At 54.1% G+C, this 6868-nt stretch overlaps 1 long non-coding RNA gene across 1 annotated transcript; it reads right to left on the bottom strand.

Moving 5' to 3' along the window:
• Window positions 1–1555: 1555 nt before the first annotated feature.
• LOC120395143 lies at window positions 1556–6339 on the bottom strand. The gene is made up of 3 exons (XR_005592490.1): window positions 6306–6339; window positions 2268–2413; window positions 1556–2025 (listed from the first exon to the last, which is right to left on the bottom strand). It is a non-coding gene; the product is annotated as an uncharacterized LOC120395143 (long non-coding RNA).
• Window positions 6340–6868: the final 529 nt, after the last annotated feature.

Below are 6868 nucleotides of genomic sequence, written 5' to 3'. Positions count from 1 at the left end.
CAGCATCCCCTGCCTTGGGGCGTGGCTGTGCCACCCCCACTGGTGTCAGTGGGGCTCATGTGGGTCAGTCCCGGCGCCTTGGCGAGCCCATGGGCATAGGGTGTTACTAGTCCCCCACCGCCCCAGTCCTCCTCCCTTTCTCCTGGGTCTCCCCTCACCTCCAAAGAGGGAGCCTCGAAACACAGGGCTCCCAGACCCCACGGAGGAGCTGCTGGCCCCGCAGGAGAATACGGAGCTGGTGGTGTCACTGAACTCCTGCTCTGGGCTGGGAGGAGGCGCCACAAGTGCCAGGCTGGGGCTGGCGGGAGGCTTCTGAGTCGCCAGGCTGGGGCCGGCGGGAGGCTTCTGAGTCGCCAGGCTGGGGCCGGCGGGAGGCTTCTGAGTCGCCAGGCTGGGGCTGACGGGAGGCTCCTCCAGGGCCAGGCTGCGTCCGGCGGGAGGCTTCTGAGTCGCCAGGCTGGGGCTGGCGGGAGGCTTCTGAGTCGCCAGGCTGGGACTGGCGGGCTGCTTCTGAGTGGCCAGGCTGGGGCCGGCGGGAGGCTTCTGAGTCGCCAGGCTGGGGCTGGCGGGAGGCTCCTCCAGGGCCAGGCTGGGGCCGGCGGGAGGCTTCTGAGTCGCCAGGCTGGGACTGGCGGGCGGCTTCTGAGTGGCCAGGTTGGGGCCGGCGGGAGGCTTCTGAGTCGCCAGGCTGGGGCTGGCGGGAGGCTTCTGAGGCGTGATGGGGGACGAATCCTCCTCCTCCTCCTCCTCCTCTTCTTCCTCCTCCTCCTCACCCCACCACACCTGGGCGCTGGGGGTGTCTGCACCAGGGTGGGAAGGAGAAAGTTTAATCCCTTCTGCTGCTGGGGGGATGCAGTGGACAGAGAAGGCTCCATGTTTCCCCTTTCTCTGTAAGGAGCCCCATGGCAGCCAGGGCCCCACCCTGCCCCTCCCAGAGACGCCCTCAGCCCCATCAGCCTCAGGGCCCCGTGGCAGTCAGCCCCCCACCCCAACATGATCAGGGGAGGCCGGAGCTCCCCGACTCCGCCCAGCATCCCCTGCCTTGGGGCGTGGCTGTGCCACCCCCACTGGTGTCAGTGGGGCTCATGTGGGTCAGTCCCAGCGCCTTGGCGAGCCCATGGGCACAGGGTGTTACTAGTGCCCCACCGCCCCAGTCCTCCTCCCTTTCTCCTGGGTCTCCCCTCACCTCCAAAGACGGAGCCTCGAAACACAGGGCTCCCAGACCCCACGGAGGAGCTGCTGGACCCGCAGGAGAATACGGAGCTGGTGCTGTCACTGAACTCCTGCTCTGGCCTGGGAGGAGGCGCCACAAGTGCCAGGCTGGGGCTGGCGGGAGGCTTCTGAGTCGCCAGGCTGGGGCTGGCGGGAGGCTCCTCCGGGGCCAGGCTGGGGCCGGCGGGAGGCTTCTGAGTCGCCAAGCTGGGGCTGGCGGGAGGCTTCTGAGTCGCCAGGCTGGGGCCGGCGGGAGGCTCCTCCGGGGCCAGGCTGGGGCCGGCGGGAGGCTTCTGAGTCGCCAGGCTGGGGCTGGCGGGAGGCTTCTGAGTCGCCAGGCTGGGACTGGCGGGAGGCTTCTGAGTCGCCAAGGTGGGACCGGCGGGAGGCTTCTGAGTCGCCAGGCTGGGGCCGGCGGGAGTTTCCTCCGGGGCCAGGCTGGGGCCGGCGGGAGGCCCCTCAGCTGCCACGGTGGTTGGCGGCTCCTGCTGGGCCCTGGGGCGCAGCTCCTGGCTCCTTGGCTTCATGCATTGGAAGCCCCAGAGCTGCCGTCCCCGGCTCCTGCCCTCCCCTGGCTCTCTGCTCCACAGCTGAACCCGGGGCCACTTCCGTTTCGGGTCAGCTAGAGGAGCTGCTGTCTTCCGCCTCCTCCAGCAGGCGAAGCAGCTCCTCCCTTTCCCCTGGCCACGAGCCTCTTCCCTGCCCGCGGGGACAGAGGGGCTGCTCTCCTCCTGGGCAGGCTGCCTGATGTTTGCTGCCGGCTCTGGAGCCACGTGCCCGGCCTTCCTCAGCATCCGCCTTATTCGCTCCATCCTGGAACGGAGTGGGGAGCAGCCATGAGTCTGGCTTCAAAGCAGCCTCTCATTAACGAGCCTGCCTGCTCCCCTGCCCACCTCCCCTCTGCTGAGGCAATTTTTCCTCCCGACACATCCCACCCCAGGGCACAGGAACCCTCCACCTGGGGAAGAAACCCTGACAAGGGACGGGCTGAGAGCCCCAGTGGTGGGATATTCCCACCACACGGGGGATGGCTCTGGAGAACTCCACTTACTTACTCTAGATCAGATGGAGCTGAATGGCAGATGCTCGGGGTTGCTCCTCCCTTTACCCTCCTCGCTCTCCGCACCCAGGTGGCCAGCAACGGGTGCCGCTCAATGCCCTGCCAGCAGGGCAAGGGGTAGAATCCAGAAATTGAAACTGGCTGTGAAAACAATACAATGCCACTAGTTGAACGCTCCTGGGACACTCCATAGCTGTACCCGGGCCACCTCCATTTGGGCCCAGAAGGTGCCTCAGGGTCAGCTAGGGGAGCTGGGGTCTTCCTCCTCCTCCAGAAAGCCAGAGCTGGCAGTGCCAGCAGGACTCAATTCACAGTCTCCCTGGCTCCGAGTGGGACCTGTTGTAGTGACTGACGGATTTGCTCCTTGTCCCCCATCCAAAGCCAATAACACATCTCTGGGTTGGCAGTCATGAGTTAGACCTTCTCAGCACCCCTCTGTCTCCCGCAGACCTCAGCTGTTCCTTGGACTGCGGTGGCTTGGACGGTAACAGGAGTGGATATTGTTACTGGCTCACTGGGTGGTTCTAGCTAATGAGGGTCTCAGTCTAGCCTCAGAGGCCCACACCCCCAGACACTACAGGTCAGGGTGGATTGATTTAATTCCAAATGTTTTGTAGTTGTATTTTTGAGTCATTTTCCTAATGAGAGATTGATTCTCATGAAATTCTTAGTGGTGGCCGATGACAGAACACAGAGCAATGGTCTCAAGTTGCACTGTGGAAGGCTTAGCTTGGCTATTAGGAAACACTAGTTCACGAGGAGCGGGGTGAAGCCCCAGAATGGGTTCCCTAGGGAGGTGGTGGAATCTCCATCCTTACAAGTTTTTAAAGGTCAGCTTGACAAAGCCCTGGCTGGGATGATGAAGTTGGAGTTGATCCTGCCTGCAGCAGGGGGTTGGACTAGATACCTCCTGAGGTCTGTTCCAGCCCTAGTCTTCTATGATTTTAGGAATAGGGATCCATTCAAACATGTTGACTTGCTGGTTTTGCAGGATACAGAAAAACAAAAAGGTTGACTGAACCATTTGTTTTCATTTCAAACAAACTGAGGTAAAGAACAGGTTTCAGAGTAGCGGCCGTGTTAGTCTGTATCCGCAAAAAAAACAGGAGTACTTGTGGCACCTTAAAGACTAACAAATTTATTTAAGCATGTATCTCTAGTTTGTGCACTGAACTGATTGTTCCTGCTCATAACGTCCTTCCAGATTTTAGAAGTAGTAGCTCACACCTCCTCCTCTCTAGCCTTTATTCATATTTTACAAGGGGAAAAGAAGCCTTCATCCTTTTTCAACTCCTAATCAGTTTCTTACATTTGAATGAAGTAGCTGCATCAACTGGAATGAAGAAAATATTCTTTCTGCACCCACAGAAGAGGCTAGTGCTGCCAAAATCTGGCTGAGTGTTTCAATAACTTCTGGACGCCCGGGTGCTTAGGTAATGACTTCCAACAGTTCAGTGCTTTGACTTCCTCTGACTCTTGGCAGCAAACATGGACTTCTTCATATATGTAGTTATTTAAATTACTTTAATAGGCTGGAGCAACTAGAGGCCTTAACATCACTTGTCATCATTTCAAATTTTATACTGGATATGTTTAAAAAAAAACTTTTTCAATATAAATTTAAAAAACCCAGTTTAAATAAAAATAAAATCTCTTCTGGGGGGCGGGGGCTGGGTTGTGAAAAAGCCACAGATTGGTCTTGCCCTTGATTTTAGAACTACTACTTCATCTGAGAGAATCAGAAACTGCTTGTATTCTGTTCAAGGAGAGGAGGCAGCAAAAGTCATCCTGGCAGTAATTTGTTGGGCCTTATTTGCTCAGTCTCAAACAAACAAGTGTGCAAAACTCTAGTTAGTCTCTTTTATGTAGGCCCAGCTAAGAGGTGGTGGGAGGGGCAGGAATGCTGTCTCCGTCCCGGATCCAGTAGCAATTGCACAGGATATTGCCACAAAACCTACATTTTACTGCCAAACTTTCTAAGCCAGTCCTCTCCTGCGCTTCCTGGTTTCCAAGTTTCAAATCCACAAATCCTGAGCAGTAACATTGTGACACCAGAGGGAACTCAGCCACCTGTCGCTCCCTGACTCCACTAACCCGGAGCATAAACCCGAAGCCTGAGCCCTGCCTTGGACATCGCTCCCACGGAAACCTGCAGGTTCATTTACTGACTTATGCAAATCACCGGTGGAGAGTTAGCACTGACTGGCTGAATTCACTCTCAAGTCACAATGCCCTTCAGCTTACAGCACGAATGGAAGGGGCACAGGGTGGAAATCAGGCTTTTCTGGTGGCCCGTTTTCCAACTGAGAAGAAGGGACAAGAGGGAAGGAGGAAGAGGGAAGTAAAATGGCCACATTCCAAACGCCCTCAGCGAGTCACAGATTAATTTCAAGCCCAGAGGAAACCACTGTTGTCTGACTTTCTCTTTCACTTCGGTCATAGAATGTGCCTCAAAATAATTTCCATAGGAATTAGAGCAGGTTTTTTAGTAAAACACCCAAGCTTGATTTTAAAAGAGGCCAGTTGTGGAAAATCCAGCACAACCCTCAGTGAATTGCTCCAAACTCTGATGTTAAAAATGCTCCTCGCCTTCTTTCCAGTGTGTATTGGTCTAGCTTCAACTTCCAGTCATTGTCTGCTCATAACCTTTCTCTGGTAAAGCGAAGATGGAGGCTTGCTGCAGCAAGGCTCCAGGGCTCTGCAAGGTTCCCCTTGCCCTGCATCCCTGTCCTGCCTGGCTGTTGGCAACGGAGCTCTGTGAGGTCACAGACGCCTCACTCATAGAATCATAGACTATCAGGGTTGGAAGGGACCTCAGGAGGTATCTAGTCCAACCCCCTGCTCAAAGCAGGACCAATTCCCAACTAATTGTCTTTGCTCAATGGGCTGAGTTCCTGCCAAAAGCTTTTGCAAAGTCACTGCCACACTCACCTTTCCCTGGCAGGACTGACCTCTGCCCCTGGCCAGCCCAGCTAGATGTTTGAGCTGCACCCCGGATCACCCCACTTGCTCATTATTGATTCTGGGGTGCAAGCAGGCTACCCAGTAAAACAGCACAGTCTGTTCCACACCCCACACTGAGTTTTTCATAGAGGCATCGGTTGTGAAACAATTCAGTCTCCTAATGTGGCCTCTATTTCACGGGCTATGAAATTTCACACTCTTAGCACCCTATTGAGCCCAATTGCTTGTAATTCACTAAAAGGCACCTTCCCAACCAGGTATGATGGTAGGACACCAGGAAACAGAGACTCCACCTCTCCCCTGGGTAATTTCTTCCAGTCTCTAGTCTCCCTCAATGTCATCGTTACATTGGAAATTGACAACTTCTGATAAGGGCCCAATTTATGACAATCTTTTAAATAATTTAAATAGAAGAAAAAATAACATCCAGTAGAACATGTTCACTGCCAAGCTTTTCAGACAGTTGCACCACTGATGTGATAGCTAAGGCCCCGGAAGCAAAGCTAGCTGAAATGCTAACCCAGCTTTGGGCAGCAGTAAAGGTGCAGAAAATATTGTCTTCCTTTCAGTTTATTCAAATCGTTCAGTTCAATCGACTAGTTTGTGGAAATTCAAGAAAGCCATTGGGAATTCACAAAACAGGCAAACTTGTTTTCCTCCCTCAATCTAGGGATAAAAACTAGGGGATAGAGCTACTGGATCATCAATCATCAAGGGCTTGGATGCTAAGAGAACTGGAATTATTTTACTGGCTTCCTGGGTGTTACTAGCCCATGAGGGTCTCAGTCTGGCCCCCAAGGCCCACACTCCCAGACACTAGAGATCAGGAGGGGTTGATTTCACTCAAAGTGTTTTGTATTTGCATTTTTGAATTATTTTCCTAATGAAAGATTGATTCTCATGAAATCTTAGAGCTGGCAGATGACAGAACAAGGAGCAATGCTCTCAAGTTGCAGTGTGGAAGGCTCGGATATCAGGAAAAACTTTTTCCCTAGGAGGGTGGTGATGCCTTTGAGTCTACTAGGATAGAGTCCCCTATCTTGTACTTAGAGCCTATATTTTTTCTTACCTTCTACACAGATGACAACGTCTTGGAAACTAATACACACGGAATGAAAACCACAGGCACTGAATCTCCTGCACACCAACGTCTCTTGGTCCTCGGTGAGAGACCGCGAGCTGGAGGCTTTCTGCAGCAAGGCTACAGGGCTCTCCGAGGTTCCCCCTGCCCCGCATCCCTGTCCTGCCTGGCTGTTGGCAAGGGAGCTCTGTGAGGTCACAGACGCCTCATCATCGTTGCCCAATAGGCTGAGTTCCTGCCAAAGGCCTTTGTGACATCACTGCCACACCCACCTTTCCCTGGCAGGCCTGATGTCTGCCCCTGGCCAGCCCAGCTGGGTGTTTGAGCTGCACCCCGGATCACCCCACTTGCTCGTTATTGATTCTGGGGAGCAAGCAGGCCACCCAGTAAAACAGCAGAGTCTGTTCCGCACCCCACACTGAGCTTTTCATAGAGGTTATGAAACAATTCGATCTCCTAATCTGGCCTCTATTTCACAGGCTATGAAATTTCACACACTTTGCACCATATGAAGCCCAATTGCTGTTAAGTCACTAAAAGGCACCTTCCAG

This window comes from Mauremys reevesii, unplaced genomic scaffold (genome assembly GCF_016161935.1).
Source record: "Mauremys reevesii isolate NIE-2019 unplaced genomic scaffold, ASM1616193v1 Contig99, whole genome shotgun sequence".
In the NCBI taxonomy this organism is placed as follows: domain Eukaryota; kingdom Metazoa; phylum Chordata; order Testudines; family Geoemydidae; genus Mauremys; species Mauremys reevesii.
Note: the sequence above shows the minus strand (reverse complement) of the source record. Positions and strands in the feature narration are given on the sequence as shown.